The sequence below is a fragment of the Anastrepha obliqua genome, chromosome 1, assembly GCF_027943255.1.
Source record: "Anastrepha obliqua isolate idAnaObli1 chromosome 1, idAnaObli1_1.0, whole genome shotgun sequence".
NCBI lineage: Eukaryota > Metazoa > Arthropoda > Insecta > Diptera > Tephritidae > Anastrepha > Anastrepha obliqua.
The window spans coordinates 168,339,259-168,357,800 of record NC_072892.1 but is presented as its reverse complement, the minus strand read 5'-3'; the positions used below and the strand labels follow the sequence as shown (position 1 = coordinate 168,357,800).

Sequence of the window (18,542 nt, the reverse complement as noted above, 5' to 3'; positions counted from 1 at the left end):
TTTGTTGATACCGTTCCGCCAAAAACCGTGTGGCCTGGTGTCAAAGAAGTTGTTGAGCCAGTTTTTAAGGACCTCTTTGCTATCGAAAGTAAAACGCCCTTCATGTGGCTTGACAGGGAGCAGAAAAGGTGGTAATCGGTCAGTGCAGGGTCCGGAGAATACGACAGATGCTGAAAGACCTTCCATTCGAGCTCTTGGATTGCGGTTTGGATGGCGGGCGAGATGTTGAGAAGCAATTTGAAGGTGACTTTCTTTGTATTTTTCGTTGAGCTCGTGAGTCACCCAGGCTCCCAAGGTACATTCCATTGAATGAAGGTGATTGAGAATCATTTCACAGTTCATTTTTCCGACAATTCACGACTGGTTGGCGACTGTTCTTCTTCAAAAGTGATTTGAGGCGTTCTTCATCGAATTCAGAAGTCCTTCCGCTGCGGGACGTGTCATCAACGTCAAAGTCGCCATTTTTGAACTTTGAAGACCATTTCCGTGCTGCAGACTCGCCTAATGACACCTTCTCCATACACGTCGCAAATGTCCCGCTCGCTGCTTCGGCAGATTTTTGGCCTCGATGAAAAGCAAAGAAGAGCAGGTGTCGATAATGTTGATTTTCCCTGCTGGGTATTCCATTTCTGAGTACTTACCCTTCGCCAAACAGCAAACAAATCATTGTAAAACAAAAGAGAATATAAAAACGCTATGAACTTATCCCCTAACTTATTTCTCAGGAAAGCGCAGAAAAGATGGAGCTCAATTTCTTCATGTGCTATTTCGAAAACCCTTTGGCCCCAGTACAATATACGGAGGACTCAGAAAGTCCTTTGGACTCCTCGCCATTCAATTTCCAAATTCGTAGCTGTGTTTACCGGTCATTGAACGATCGGCACACACGCGAAAAAGCTAGGTTTACCATTTAACCCTCATTGCAGAAGCTGTGTGGACCTTTCAGAGAACAAGACTGTAGACCCTGTAAATGTCCGGGTTTGGCAGCTAGACGACTAAGTCACTGGGAGCTCCTTTCTTCGATAGCCTGGGGCAGTGCGCCAACTTAAATTCCATCAATCTTCTCCATTGTATCAACAGTTCTGGCTGTAATGGTATCAAAACGGCACTTTAGTGCTACTTGAGGAGTGCCAGACTGGCACTTCAACCATTTCACCTACCTACCTCACCTACCTATTCCCCAACCAATATATGCGATGGCTTGATCGTAAGATTTATAAGAATGGACAACAATTTGAAGACAAAAATGCTTTAATTTGAATCATTAAAACGACCTGGTCTGAAATTTCATTAGGTTCTCGGGAGAATTTGTACAAATTCATTCATCAACGTATTTACGAAGTAATTTATAAACAAGGTGGCAGCACAAACTATTAAGCTTTAAATAATAAATGTAAAAAAAAACAGAATTTCCTATAATTATTATTATTTTTTCTTATTTGGTTAGTGCCTCTATTCAAGTAAACCAATAAATGGAGGGCAACAATACAGCTGCTGAAGTTTTATTGCTGGGAAATACCGTTATTTGGAATAATATTTTAATGCATATTTATTTTCGAGCAAAGTACAGTCCTCACTTGAATTATCAGAAAACCTTGGATTACTAGATCAGATACAGCTGCTTTAATAACCATTTTTTTTCCATAAAAATGATTGCCTTTAATCAAGTGAATCGCGCTGTACTTTAAATCTTGCATTGCTCAATATTTGATTAATTTTGAAATGTAAATCTAAACTTAATAATATTTTAACTGCTCAATTGCTTAAGATTTTTTTGTAAAATTTTTGTCTAGCCTGTAAGGTACTTTGTACTGCATATTGACAAATAAATACATGAAATAAATAATTAAATAATTTGTTTAGCAATTAGTTTTATTCGAGTATCCACTCTTCGCTGATAAATAGCCATAATAGTTAAAAGCGGCATTGTGCAGCGTTGTCTGGTGGTCTAATTAAAAAAAAGACGATAACTTTCAAACAAATGTTTACTGTTCAATTCATTCATGACAATAAATTCAATGTAAAACTCAATTCTAAAGCCAATCAGTAGTGGGCCACTTTAGGTTGAAGTACTACCATTGAATGCGGCAATGCGGTTAGTGATATTTTAATACTTTCTAAAAGCTATTTTTTGTTTCTATTAAAATTTTAATTTTTACTGTTTACGATTTTTTAAATATTCTTACTTACGAACTTACACTCATGCGACAGTTTGGAAATAAATAAATAAATATGCATCTTAAAATTGCTGGCAGCGCACAGTGGTTCCGCCATAGGACATTGGATGAAAATAGTCATGTTAAAATTATGCAACAATATTTAGCTAAATGTTAGTTCATTAGTCATAGTAACTTAGAGTACAAAAAATATTTCAACTGCACAAACAATTCACTTATAATTGTGCCTCCAAAGTAAGAGTGAGATTATGGAAGGAGCTCTGGTATTACTCAGCAATTGGGCCACGGACTGTGGTTTAAGCGTAAACCCGAGAAAAACTGAACTGATGCTATTCACCAAGAAAACCAAGGTGCCAAACTTTAATCTCCCAAAACTAAACGGCGTCAGCCTCACGCTAACCAAACAGGCAAAATACTTAGGGGTTATCCTGGACCCCAAACTCAGCTGGAAGTCCAACGTAGAGTACAGGGTAAAGAAAGCAAATATAGCACTTTACACGTGTAAGAGAATGTTGGGAAAAAAATGGGGTCTCCAACCAAAATTATCCAACTGGTCCTACACAGCCATTGTAAGGCCAATACTAACATATGCGGCACTGGTTTGGTGGCCTGCAACAGAAAGGAAATACAACAAAACTAAGCTGAACAAGATACAAAGAACAGCGTGTATCCTAACTACAGGAGCGCTTAGCACCAGTCCTACTGAAGCGCTCAATGTACTAACACATCTATTGCCACTAGATTTACACATTAAAACAATAGCTACTTGCAGCGCGGTGAGACTCAGAGACATAGGAAGCTGGACAACAAGGCCGTACGGTCACAGCAAGATCCTCCTACAGGGACCCCCGCTGCTCAAAAACGGATCAGACTACACAGTCCCCGACCTAAACTTCAAGAAAGGCTTTACGGTACGTTTCCCACCGAGAGCCGAGTGGAGCAAAGGAGAGGTGATTGGAAGATACGACATCGAAATTTATACCGATGGTTCTAAGATGAACTGTGGTGTGGGAGCTGGCTTCCATTCGGAGCCACTCAACCTATCTCAATCAATTCGTCTTCCTGATTATGCCAGCGTGTTCCAGGCAGAACTTTTAGCGATCAGAGAAGCATGCAAATCCCTAGAACTCTACAAGGTAGTTGGCGCAAGAGTAGCTATCTTCTCAGACAGTCAAGCAGCTATTAAGGCCTTAGACTCCAACTACATTTCATCAAAACTGGTCCTACAGTGTAGGGAGGAGCTGAAACTGCTCAGCCATTGGCTTGAAATTACCCTGATATGGGTTCCTGGTCATAGGAACATACGAGGCAATGAGATAGCGGATGAGCTAGCAAGAAAGGGCTCTACACTAGACATAACAGAGGCGGTGGCAGTTTCCACCCCACTGAACACACTAAAAGCATCTATTGCTTCACACTATCATGCTTTAGCCGAAAGAAGATGGAAGCAAATACCTACATGTATCACAACAAAAAACACATGGCCGTCATATAAAATCCAAAGGACGAATGACCTGTTAGGATGCTCTCGGCCAAACATTTCACGTATCACTGCAACCCTTACAGGACACTGGAAAGTAGGGGATCATGCAGCCAGACTCAATCTACCCTTCAATCCTATCTGTAGAAGCTGTCAAGCGGAAGGGGCGAAGGAAAGTCTGTTCCACTATTTATGTGAATGTCCGGGACTAGCCAGGGCACGACTCCGATCCTTCGGTAAGCCTTTCCTAGAGCAAATTAAGGAGATCTCAGTCATCGAGATAAAGGATTTGCTCCTATACTTGGACCTCACTAAATGGATCTGACTTGGAAAAAAAAAAAAAAAAAAAAAAAAAAAAAAAAAACAACAGAAAACATCTCATCATTTCACGAGATAGTGGTATTAAAACGGTGCTGGTCACTAATTAGGAGCATTCTCAGCTAAGTAATGTTCAACCACCTCAACAACAACAACAACAAGAGAATATGAAAAGTGATAGTTAGCGTAGTCTCCGCTCCGTACTTACGCAGTTCCGGGAAGTGTTACTTTTCTAAGCATACTGTGTTTATGACCTGTTGTACAATGGAAATTCAAGTTGAAGGTATGTACGACATTTTCAACGTTTTGTTATTTTTTTTAATTATTATTTAATAGGTTTTCAGACCGTACGAAATACGTACTTTAAAATTTGCCGTTTATTTTTTTTTTATAAGAAGTTTGTAAAGTTTTAACTAAGTTCGCACGAATCTGCACAAATGAAACATACATTAAAATATTCTTACGTATGTCCTCTTTAACCCATTCGATCCCATTGTACTCGCTTGAGTACAGAAAAAGCATCTTTTTCGAAACGACGTCAAAAGCCAACGCTTACAAATTTTTAAATGTACTCGCCACTTTATAATACAGAGCAATGTTGAAACGGAATACACATGTTTCTCCTTCTTTTTTTTGAGTCCCGTTATCCGTTATTCACTTGTCTTTGCGTGCACCTTTGCTATTTTTCTTCTTTTCATGGTTTAGTTTGCAATAATCTCTCTGTTTAACAAAATCTAAGTTATCACGGAAAAAGTTCAGTGTTGAAATACTCATAATACATATAATTTGTATACTTTATAACAAAAATACGAAAAAAGTTGCGGAAAAGTGCATTTCGGTAGGTTTAAATTCTAGTGTACTCGCATGGGTACAGTGGGAACATTAATATATATTTTGTGTGCATATTTCATGTAGATGTGGTAATGGATGTAAAAAAATTTTACGGAAAGAGGTTTCACAACCTTTCTGCGGCCACCGACTATATTGAATCAAGCGACCGTAGTCACTTCGACTTCGCTATTATACCGCCAAATTCCCACTGGGACACAGATGAGGAGGACATTGAAGAGGATAATATATTGCGTGATGATATTCCATGGGATGTTCCGGGCGAAGTTGACTTATTTTTGAGCAGTGACAGTGACAGTCATGTCTTTACGTCATATGACCTTCTTAGAATTTTAAAAGAACAAGGATTTAAGGCTACTGGGACTGTTCGTGAACGGCGGTCCAAAAAATGTCCTCTGAAAACGAACAAAGAACTACAAAAGAAGCAACGGAGAGAGTTTGATTTTATGTAAGAGTATCATAATGATTTATTTGAATAGTTGTTTTGTATCAAATTTTGTAGGTGTTCTGACTCAGGAATACTTTTTGTGAAGTGGAATGACAATAGCGTTGTGCAGTGGGAACAAACTTTGATAGAATTGAACCTTTACATACCGTCAAACGATGGTCAAGACAAGAGAGGCGCAAGGTGAATGCCCATCAGCCGAAGTTGATAGCGGAATACAACTCAGGAATGGGAGGAGTTGACCTTCACGACCAAGCTTTGAATACTTACTATATAAAGTTTAGAGGAAAGAAATGGTGGTGGCCTATTTTCACCACAATGATAAGCTCGTGCGTAGCAAACGCATGGAAGCTTTATAAAATGGCAAGTAAGAGTCAATGCGACTTGTTGCAATACCAACGTGAAATTGTGCGATTTTATTTACGTAATTATAATATCCGGGACATATCTTCAAAACGATCGACAACGGCATCAATAGCTGGTTCCTCATATAACCATTTTCCCAAAAGGATATCGAATCAGCTGAGGTGCAGGGAGGTGTCACCAAAGAATTCGATGGATTTGCGAGTTATGCAATGTAGCCCTTTGCGTGGAGAGAGAATGTTTCAAAAACTTCCATACTGTTAACCGAACTAATAGCCAAGGGAGTCTTTGAAAGTGTCTTTTTATTTAATACTCCATATTTTCATATACAGGCAATGTATATACATATTATCCCATTGTACTCGATTGAGTACAGCCCAAAAAATGCATTTCTTTGATTTTTTTTCGTGTTTTTCTTTTTCAAGGAGCTTAATTACACTATTTCAATAAACGTTTTATAAACGCATTTAAAAAAAACTGTTTTATATAAGGTTGGGATTTAATGGGTTAAGGAAAAATAATTAATAATGCGATGACCTGCGATTGCGCTTGATATAGGGTCTAATCTGTACCTATGTGACTCATCTACGAGTAAATGTTATATTTGTGGTGCGACACCAAAAGAAATGAATGACTTAGAAAAGTGTAGAAACAAACAAGTAAACTCCAGTAGATTTGAATTTTGTTTATTACCCCGGCATTCTTGGATTAGATTTTTTGAATACTTTATTCATGTTTCTTATAGAATCGAATTTAAAAGGTGGCAAGCACGTTCATCTGAGGAAAAAGCACTTTTAGCTAAGAGAAAGGAATTTGTTCAGAGGGAGTTTAGAGAACAATTAGGCTTGATAGTTGACAAACCGCGAAGTGGAGGAAGTGGCACCTCCAATGATGGAAATACAGCACGAAAATGTTTCCTTCATTCAACCATATCATCCGAAATCACAGGAATAGACAAACACGTTATAGACAGATGTAGTTATCTCCTACAATGTCTTTCATCTGGTTTTGAAACTAATTCGAATAAATTCAAAATATACGCACTAGACACTGTTAAAATTCTAGTTAGTAAATATTCATGGTATAATTTACCTGCATCAGTTCATAAGTGCTCATTCATGGGTCGGAGGTGATCGATCATTGTTTATTATCAATTGGAGAATTATCAGAGGAGGCAGCTGAATCATGTAATAAATTAGTGAAACAATTCAGACGTGACAATACCAGAAAGCACTCAAGAACTGTAACTAACACGGATCTTTTGCACAGGCTTCTTCTTAATTCCGATCCATTTATATCTAGTCTACGAAAATTACCATGAAAAAAGAAATCTATGATGTCAAGAGAAGTGTTAGATTTATTGAGTTAAAAGTTTTGTATTTCTAAGTACATTAACTTTTTTGGAAGTGAATGTTTTATTGTTTTCATAAATAAGAATAAGTTAACTGGCATCCAAGTATACTTCATGCTCATCCTTCCGGAATTTAATGTTTTTTTTCTATTATTGTTTATAATTTAAGATTTATGCAAAACCTTAAACGAAACAAACAAATTTTACATAAAAAATGTGTGTACCTAATTTTCCTTTGACTTTTTATATTAATTATATTATATAATATATTACTTTATTATATATTATTATTATTATTATATCTTATATATATTCTTATTATAATATATATATATTACTTTTTATATGTCTTAGTGTTTTTTTAACAAATAAAAACATTTCTCAACTTAAAAACGTACTAAAAAGTCATTTATCACGCCAAAAGTTCTTATGACCGCTCTTCCTACGCGGCGGGACCACTGTGCAGCGCTTAGCGACTCTGCGAATGTCTAGTCAACTACTTGTATATCCATACTAACCGCATTCAACCAAGGATGATAGATGTAAAATCTTTTCTCCATAGTAACGGGTGATCAATCATGAGGTGCTTTTTTCAATAGTTAAAAAAAAACAAAAATGTAAATTATGTTCAAAACCTTTATTCATCATTTGAAAGGACATTCTTTGACATTTACTTTTTGAATATGACTTCATTCAAATGTTGGCCGCAACTACGCTTAAGGTGGTCCATTCTGAAGGTCCAATTTTCAATCACTCGTTCGAGCATTTCGACTGGTATGTCGTGAATAACACGCGTAATGTTGGCTTCCAGAGCTTCAATCGTAGCTGGTTTATCAGCATAGACCTTGGACTTCACGAATCCCCAAAGAAAAAAGTCCAAAGGTGTGATATCACAAGATGTTGGTGGCCAACTCACAGGTCCTAAACGTGAAATCAGCTGCTCTCCGAAATAACTTCTCAATAAAGTCATTGTTTCACGAGCTGTATGGCAAGTGGCTCCGTCTTGTTGAAACCAAATGTCGTAGAGATCATTAGATTCAATTTCAGGTAGCAAAAAGTCCGATATCATGGTACGGTAGCGAGCACCATTCACAGTTACGTTGCGGCCATCATCATTTTTGAAAAAATATGGACCGATGATTCCACCAGCCCATAAACCACACCAGACCGTTGTGTTCTCTGGGTGTAAAGGTAGCTCTTGAACCTGTTCTGGTTGCTCTTCATCCCAAATACGGCAATTTTGCTTATTGACGTAACCATTGAGCCAGAAATGCGCCTCATCGCTGAACAAAATTTTGCTCGAAAACAGCGGATCTTCTTCAATCTTTTCAAGAGCCCAATCAGCGAAACGGTGACGTGCAGGAAGGTCATTTGGCTTTAGTTCTTGTACGAGCTGTATTTTGTATGCTTTTAAATGAAGATCCTTCCGTAAAATTGACCAAGTTGTTCCATACGACAGTCCAAGTTGCTGAGAACGGTGCCGAATCGATTCATCGCGGTTTTCACGTACACTCTCTGCTACTGCCGCTATATTCTCAATGCTTCTTGCTGGACGTGGTCTATTCGGTCGAGAATTATCCACCAATGAATATTCGGATTCAAATTTGTTGATGGTATGTCGAATAGTGTTTAAGGCAGGCCAATTATGTTGACCATAATGCGGTCTAAGCGCACGAAAAACATTTGTCACAGAACGCTGATTTTCATAATACAGTTGAACAATTTGTGGACGTTGTTGCGGTGTGAGTCTTTCCATGATGAAATGCCAAACGCTGTTCAACAAATCCACGATTACAGTTTGCCACAACTCGCGCGCGATCTGTAAAAAAAACGCAAATGAAAAAAACTCCTCTTAATTGATCACCCGTTATTTAACTGCCTATGCCGAAGTTGATTTGAATTTAAATATCACACCTGATGAATTTCAATAGCTTGAACTGGTTAATACAAATCTAATTAGCCACTGTTGGTTGTCATCCTCCAATCCAAAGCCCCTTCTTTCATTTTTCCACTTGCTTGGTTATTTTCCCTCTGTTTTTCCCTTGTATGCTTTCACAATGGACGTATTTTGATTCTTTTTCCAAGTGGGCCCACGCATGGCCAGCAATTTATCCTATCCTATAGTATCCTAATTTAAAATTTGCTGGTCTCTTAGATCCGGGTTTCTTTGCCTTTAGATGCTAACCTTAGACGACTGCAGAAATTTTAGCTGCTGCGTCACTCGAAACCACGGTAACTAATTGTTTTCATTCAGGTTTTGATAACTTTACTGCGTTCAATCGCGGCGCCTCGACGTTGTAATTATAGCGAGAGCCAGGTTCGAGAACACTCTTTGCGATACTGTAAATAGTTTTAAACTTGACAAAAAGACGGTGTGCTGGGCTAGGTCTGGATATAAACCCGTCCAAAACAGCCATCATCCCTTTCACCAGGAAAAGAGTCTTACCAGGAATGGAGGAGATCAGCATAGACGGGGTTACTATTGATTTGGTCAGCGAAGTTAAGTATCTTGGCCTTGTCCTGCATCGCAAGCTTAACTGGAAGAGGCATACTGACGCAACCTTGCCCAAAGCAACAAGAGCTCTCATGACCTGCAAACTTCTAGACGTTGGGCTGTAGCCCAATAATCCTGAGATAAATGTACATCATGATAATAATACCAATGGTGGAGCAGTCGCTAGGGCATCGAGAGTCACTCTCTCGACGGTGCGGGCAGTGCATAATATGCATGTGCTTCACAGGGACAGGGGTATAACTGGGAACGCAATTATGGACCTATTGACGAGAGAGGTTTGCCTTTAATAGGACGCGCGCGCCCTTCCTTACTATGGGACAACACATAATCAAGGAGAAGCCCAGTAGTGAAAAGCTAGGGCTAAGGGAGGTTTGATTTTATATTTCGAAAGTATAGTAAAATTTTTGGAAGGATATTCCCAGTATTCGATTCTACAGCCGTTTTAGCAGGTAGAGTAAGATTCGTCACGCGACCATTCTCAAAACTTTAAACTCATTATCTCAAAACTACTCTTTTCGGCCTGGTGATGTCAAAAAAAAAAAAAAAAATTCAACCGAATCGTCTGAAATTTACATATGTATGTTGATGTTCACAACATCAATGGCTATCGCCCGTACTGGAATCATATTATTATTTCAATTATTACGTATTTTTTTTTTTAACTGAAAAAAATACGATTTTTAGAGTGTCAAATTCAAAACCGCGGAAAAATTTTCAAAACTTTTTTTTCAAAAATTTTTTTTTATTCTAGTACGGGACGTTGCTACAGCCATACTGATTAATGGTTTTTTTTGACTTTGTGTTTCAGATAAATAGAAGAGCCAAAATGGACAACACCGTCCAGGTCCAATTTTTCGGGAGGCAACTTCAGCGCCATTTTTTAAATTAAACAATTATTTTTCACATTTGTATGTAAAAGAAGGCCACATTTGTATGTAAAAGGCCTAAAAAATTTAAATATCGTTTTTAATTTTTTTATTGTAAAAAAAATTCCTGAAAATACCCTAAATTTTCGAGCTCTAGACCACTGGACCCCTTAAGAAAGAAGTACTGCTTTTTTATTAAGAATTAGTTTTTAATATAAAATATATATAAATTAAACACTCTATCGGAAGATTTATAAGTTTTGCAAATGGCATCGTACTTCTATCATATTTGACACCTGTGAACTGGACAGCTGCAGTATACTTATACACACAGGCATGGAATGAAGCTCGTAAAGGTGAAAATAAAGATTTCCGTCAATCAAATTTTTTTTTGTTTTTAATTCAAACAAAATTTTTTTATTTAAAAAAGTAAAAAAAGTAAAAAAGTTACTCTCAAACAAAATTTGGTGATTAATTTTACGCCACCTTATATAAAAATGTTATAGTTGCTCACCATTTTCTCTCATCAGTAATCTAACGAGGTTCCCCATGAGTTGCGACTACTGAGTTAAAAATGCTTACATATTTCAAAAAATCAAATAATAATACAATATATAAAATCGAAAATAATTAAATTTATTTCCTACAGTGCACTCGCGAAAACTCGAACTAATGAAAACCAGCCCTGTCCGAGTTATCGAAATGTTCGAGTTTTCGAACGTTATGTATTTTTAATATACATATATGTATTCGTTTTAACAGTTTTTATACCCTGTCCATTTTTATGGCATAGTTAATCAAAGAGACTATCTGGTTTCATGTTTTGTAGTTCATTGCCAGTTTATTTAATAAAAAATGTTAGGAAATATGAATGTTGTTTACAAATTATTAGAAAAAAAAGCAGTGATCTTGGTTTGATGTTTCTTATTTTCTACCGTATTCAATACAGCCTTTTCGCGCAGTGATTGTAGCACATTAACTTTCCTCGGGCTAATTTTTTCAGCAGTTGCCCATGCTATAGCTTTGTTGAAAACTGTTACGGCTTCGGATGAACTTATGCGCTTTTGTTCATTTTCACCTGTAGCTTCAACTTCATCTTCGGATTCGCTTTCTGCAATAGCTTCAACCTCTTCAATCAAGTCGTCGTTATTTCAGTCTCTTATTTCTTCTTCTGTGAAAGTAGTCTAATAAATATTTATTATTGTTATCGTGCGTTTTTTTATTTACATCAAAACCATAACTACCTCAGGATGTAAGTGTTCGAGAATTTCGGCAGCTTCTTTTTCCATACTTTTAGCTTCAGCTTCTATTTGGTTTTTCAAGACACTAAGTGGAATGTCATCGTCGTCATCGTCTTTCAGGTTTGCAAAGTTTAAAATATTTGTCCAGCATTTCGCCAACGTCTCCTGTCTCAATTTATTCCAAGCTCTATCCAAAAATGTAACAGCATCTCTCAAGCTAATTTTTTTTAATGATTGGATCAAATCGCAATCATCGGAGAAAATAGCTGCCAAGAGAGAATTTCGGTAATGTAGCTTTGTTATTCTTATTGCATTTTGATCCATTGGTTGAATCAAAGGAGTTACATTCGGCGGCATAAACATCACCCTAATTAAACCATCTTCGGATCTTAACGTGTCCTCGTTTGGATGCGAAGGTGCATTGTCAAGCAAAAGTAATGCCTTTTCAGGTAGTCCTATATTTTTTAAATAAGTTTTCACCTATGTAATAAAAAAAAAATAGGTTTTTTAAAGGGTGTTTAATTTGTAGTCAAATATGAACTTGCCTGTGGTACAAACGAAAAGTGAAACCAATTTTGGAACAGAGTTGATGTCATCCAGGCTGATTTTGAACTTCGGTACTCCACTGGGCAGTTAAAATGCCTAAATGCGCGCGGATTTTCGGCTTTTCCAATGACAAGCATTTTAACCTTGTGTTTCCCAGTAGCATTCGCACACGCCAGAAATGTGATGCGCTGTTTTTCAGATTTGTTTCCCGGTGCCTGCTTTTCCATTCTAGAAACGTATGATTTTCTCGGAAGGAGCTTCCAATATAACCCGGATTCATCTGCGTTGTAAATTTGTTCTGGGCATAGTTCAAGCTCCTGAATTTTAGCTTGGAACTGAGTTTTGAAAGGCTCCACTAACTCTGGTCGCGAGGATAGTTTTTCCCCTGAGATTGAAATCAATCGTATGCCATGCCGTTTTTTTAAATTTTGTAGCCATCCATCGCTGGCAAAGAAGGTTGAGCCATTCTCGCTATATTTGGCATGTAACTCCTTAGCTTTCTCTTTCAAAATTAATCCATTTATAGGATAATTCTTGCTGCGTTGTAATAAAAACCACATGTAAAGCTTTTTTTCCATTTTTGGCAATTCTGAAGCGCGAAGCGTTTTACGTTTTCCAGGGCCCGATAGCGTGTTATTAACGCATTCCAAAATTTTGTTTTCATTTTTCACAATTCCACAAATTGTGGACTTGGCAGTGTTATATTTTTTGGATAGAGCTGTGATACTAACGCCATTCTTGGCCTCGTTAATTATTTCAGCCTTTTTTGATAAACTCAAAACATTTAGTTTTCGTCCCATTATAAAACGCAAATAAATTTGATCTTAACCGCGCAAAATCCCGTGTATCACTGACAAATATCAATCAATTTAAAAGAAAAGTTCCGTAATTAGCAAGAAACATAGCCAGTGCGGCGCCTTAGCATGAAACAAAAGACGCACATAACGGCAAAAATTTGAATACTGGCCGTTACAACACATGCAAAACGACAGTTTCTCACATGTTTTTCCATGAAAAAAGAAAATAATTGTTCGAGTTTTAGAGTAGCTACATTTTGTTCGAGTTTTAAAGTAGTCAATGGAGAAAAAAAAATGTTCAAGTTTCCGAATGTTCGAGTTATCGTGTGTTCGAGTTTTCGCGAGTGCACTGTATTTCTAAAATCTTTTAGTGTTCCCCCAACCTTGAAATTTCACAACCACCCTAAGACATTCTTTAAGGAGCGTAAAAAGCAAAAGTTCCAAGTATATCTAATATTTTCTAATGACCCAATTAAGATAAAAAAAGTATTTTCTAAAGATTGATTGCCAGCAAATGTGCACAATACTCGTACGTTAACATTGTGATTGATAAAGAAAATCATCGAAAAATGTGTGCCATGTTTATCTTTTGTGTTAATTAATCATATTTTGTATTGGTTTTATTTTCAAATTTCTTTTCATTTTACGAGCCTGACGGCTGTCCGCCGGCAATTAACTCTATAAATATGTACGTGTCCACATGAATGTAAGTCCACTGCATACGCACTTGCATTTGAGTATTGCGCACAGTTTCAAATTTGCAGCGCAGCGACTGCGTTCACGGCTGCGGCAGTGACTGCGATTATAGCAGCGATGTTGACGTTGACTTCGTAGCGGACAATAACCATATTGCCTTTATGTTTTCCCCGCACACCGACGTACATACATACATACATATGTGTGTGTGTAAGTAGTTGGTACGCATCTGTTTTGTGCATTCTTCTGCGATGGTGGAGCGTACACTTGTGTTAAGTGAGAATTTTTTTTTAATTTTCAGGAACTTTCAACGGCAGTAGCGTGATAACGGCCACGTTTTTGTCAGCTCTTAGGATTCCGTAAGGGGAATTGGTGCATACGACATTAAGTCTATTTAGATTGTTTCAAAATGCATTATCTTGTAATATTTCTTGTGTTAGCTTGAACTACACTACAAAAACCATATGTACTACCATACGCCGATTTCAGTGCAAAATTGGGCCCGTAAGATTTGAAACTCAAAATTTAACTAAGAAAAAAAAAAAATACCAGTCTAACGGTTAGACTTGATAGAAGTGAAACCTTCCGTAAAACAAACTGAGAGAGAATAAGACGAAAGCAGCATTAGGAGCGGGATAATTATAGGTTCATTATAATATTGCTATAAAGTTCATATTTTATTTTCTTCATTTTATCATTATTCATCCTCAATGTTTTCAATTTCAACAAATGATACGAGTGGCTTATGATAGATAAAATATGATACAAATGCTTTGGTTTCGATGTTGTCAAAAAAAATACCCAAACGGACCGAAGAAACAGACTTACAAATTTCTTCCATTTTCGTCTACTTGTATTCATATAAAAATTTATGTCTCTTCCCACCAAAGCTAAATGTATTAGTATATTTTTTCTTGTATTTATTCAAGGCTGAAATCCAAAAAACTGTTTTCAATAAATAATCAGAAATGTCCTACAATGCAAATTTCAAAAAAAAAAAAAATTTTATTTCTTGTGATTCGAACCAAGAATTTTGGATCGGAAGCTCACATTGCTAGCCGCTCGGCAATCGCGCCATACTGTCGGTGTTGGCCTAAAAGTTATTTAGTTCGTCGCTACGTTTATATGTAATTCGTTTCACTTTTTCCCAAATCACTCCCAACGATTCTAAAGAAGTTTTCACTTCAAAAATTAATGTACGACATATTTATACCGATTCACTTAAACTGACTTTCAGTATCTAAACCAAAAATAGAAAAGCCAAAAAACTGTTTTCAATAAATAATCAGAAATGTCTTACAATGCAAATTTCAAAAAAAAAAAATTCCATTTTCGTCTACATGTATTCATATAAAAATTTATGGCTCTTCCCACCAAAGCTAAATGTATTAGTATATTTTTTCTTGTATTTATTCAAGGCTGAAATCCCGGCGGTACTGCAATACCGGGTCAACCCGTGGCAGAGGCGGAGCAAGCCCACAAAACACTCCGCGCATTTCCAAAAATTAGTTTAACATTTGTTGTCCTCCGATGGAGGATCTATAAGATGTTAAGCTGATAGGAACAGATACCACACTACCTACTTCAATAGATTTTCTAATAAACCTTTTGAGAATTTACACGCTCACAAAAATTAATGTACGAAATATTTATACCGATTCACTTAAACTGACTTTCAGTATCTAAACCAAAAAACTGTTCAATAAATAATCAGAAATGTCCTACAATGCAAATTTCAAAAAAAAATTCCATTTTCGTCTACATGTATTCATATAAAAATTTATGGCTCTTCCCACCAAAGCTAAATGTATTAGTATATTTTTTCTTGTATTTATTCAAAGCCGAAATCCCGGCGGTACTGCAATACCGGGTCAACCCGTGGCAGAGAAGGAGCAAGCCCCTAACACACTCCGCCCATTTCGAAAAATCAGTTTAACATTTGTTGTCCTCCGATGGAGGATCTATCAGATGTTAAGCTGATAACCACACTACCTAGTCTATACATTTTAAATAATAAACCTAATAAAACTTTTGAGAATTACACGCTCACAAAAATTATTTATATCAACATATAATATAACGCTTCGTAACTAAATAACTTTTAGGCCAGCGACGACAGCATGGCACGGTACCGAGCGACTAGCAATGTGAGCTTCCGATCCAAAATCCTTGGTTCAAATCACAAGAAAAAATAAAAGTTATTTTTATTTATTTCGTCGCTACTTTTATATCAACATATAATATAACGCTTCGTAGCCAAGTTGGTCGCTTTTTTCGTTTCACTTTTCCTCAAATCACTCCCAACGATTCTAAAGAAGTTTTCACTTCAAAAAGTGCGTGAGGCGTAGTACATATAACAGAAATGAAACTTTCAAGGAAGACAAAGAAAGAGGGAGAGACCCGAGAGCGAATGAGAGAGAGAGAGAGAGAGAAAGAATATATATCTAAATAAATACACAACATTTGCAGAGAATACAAATATACAAAATTTACAAAAAACGGAGAAGGGTCGAGCGGTGTAGGTAAATGACAGACACAAACCGTAGCAACAACGCGTACAACTCCGAGCGTTTATCACCCGCAGAAACGCAGCGATTCCAGGACCGCAGCAATGGCACAAGGCAATACCAATAAATGTTCTCTAATATGGAACCCATTCTACCAATGTCATATAAATAAGATTGAAAGAGTCCAAAAAGTCTTTACCAAATATGCGTTGTGTAAGCTGCGCTGGCCTAAAGGGCTCCCTAGTTATATAGGCAGACGCAAATTGATTGGACTGCAAAGCCTTGAGGGCAGACGAATCTACTTTTCGATTCTCTTTGTGTATAATCTTTTAAATTTCAATATAAATTTGCTGTGAGTTACAGAGTTTAATTACATATCAAACAAAGCACCATGATTTAAGGCAGGCTCGTTTATTTGTAGATCAACGGTATAGAACTAACTATGCCCTCAATGAACCAATGGTGAGATGCATTCGATTCTGCAACAATTATTCTAGCCTCGACTTTAGACTAAGTTTATATAATTTTAGGCAACAATTGTTTATAATCTTTAACTAATAATTAAAAATTGTCTAATATAGTCTGTAAGAATTATTTGTAGACTGAATAAACGAAATAAAAAAAAAAAATCCGACGCCGCAATGGATAGCACTTTATAGTACGCACAAGCACTAGCCAGGAAACGGCACCAAAATAAACGCCAAAAAAATTGGGACCAAAAAACGCCCCCAACAGTAGGCACTAAGGAAATATAGCACCAAAAAGTAGGCACCAAAAATATATTTCCTACAAGTTTGCACCAAACAAACAAGCGCCAAAAAGTAGGCAGTGTTATTTCTCACTATAAATTAGCAACTACGAGGAAAAACTCGGGAAAAATAGTATAAAGTGTATCTAAGATATATATAAGGTATAGTTCTCTCTTTCCTTTTCCTCAACGTTATATCTTTTTTCTCTCTCGCGGAACGAAAATGGCCAAAACGTTGCATGGCCTTGAAATTTTACTCTCCATTCTCGCTCGTCCATCGACGCCTAAGAAGTTTCACTTTACAAAAATAAATCTATTTATCTATTTTTTCTATTCATTTTTCCCTATGCGACATAGCACACGCATTATCTATTCAAGTACGTCTAAAAGCACTTCAATATTACAATGCAGCAACAATTTGCAAAAGTTGTTCAATATTAAGTATTAATTAGCAATTATCTATACCTACAATTTACCGAGCATGCAATTTTATCTAGAATCTAATTTAATGGCACTTATAACTCGGTATCTCTGGGTATGACTAAATGATAGCAAAAGTCTTTTCTAGTAGCAGTCGCCGCCCGGCAGGCAATGGCAAACTTCCGACAGTGTTTCTGCCATGAAAAAAGATCCTCATAAAAAACCATTTGCCGTTCGGAGATGGTATAAAGCTGTAGGTTCCTCCATTAATGGAAAAACATCAAGAGGCACAACACAAATTTTGAGGAGGAGCTCGAATAAACACCCAAAACGGGTGCGCGTTTCTCGAATTTATGACATTTTGAACTGTATACTGAAATAGCGCAGAAAAACAGAAATTAGTCATTTCAAATTGGTTAAATTTATTTATGAATTTTTTAGAATTGCTTCACAGCTTCGAAGTAAACTTTCGATTATCTTTTGACATCCATCCCAAGGAATAGAGTTCCACGCTTCCTGCACTCATTGTAATAGTCCACTGACATTTTAAATTTTTTTTTTTCACAACCTTAATCTTAATATCGTTCCACAGATTTTGAATGGGGTTAAGGTTGGCGCTTTGTGCTGGCCAATCCAGAACTACAATTTTTTCTTTGGGAAGCCAATTTTTCACAACTTTTGCTGTATGCTTGGGACCGTTTTTATGAATGAATAACCAGTTTGGTGGCATGGACACGAAGGAATATGGCTCCATCACATTTTTGAGAATATTAAGATTAACAAACTTATCCATATTGTCATTTATTCTAACCATCGGTCCAACTCCATAGCAAAAAAATGATCCCCATACATTCAAGTTACCCCCACCGTGGTTGTATAGCGGGGATTGAGCTCTTGGCTTTTTGCGCGATGAACACCAGTCTTCCCAACATGACCAATCATACCAATTTTCGTTTCGCCCGTAAAAAGTATTGTTTTGCAGAAATTCACGTCTAAAGGCATTTGTGAAAGACAAATTTGCCTTTGATATTTTTTTCGACAGTAGCGGTTTTTTCCGCTGACACGTCCATACAATTTATTTTCTGCTTGAGTTTTTGAGTCTACTTGATATATTTCGGCTATATTCCTCACTTATTTCTAACGTAATCGCTCAAGAGTACTTAAAAGGGTCACCCTTCCTTTTTTTCAAGGATTGTCTTTCGCGCACGCGTCTTTCGAACTTT

General features: G+C 36.9%; 2 pseudogenes; both read right to left on the bottom strand.

Annotated features, from left to right (window-relative positions):
* Positions 1-15,053: 15,053 nt before the first annotated feature.
* LOC129236502 (U2 spliceosomal RNA) lies at positions 15,054-15,239 on the bottom strand (annotated as a pseudogene).
* Positions 15,240-15,475: 236 nt separating this feature from the next.
* Positions 15,476-15,659, bottom strand: LOC129236557 (U2 spliceosomal RNA; annotated as a pseudogene).
* Positions 15,660-18,542: the final 2,883 nt, after the last annotated feature.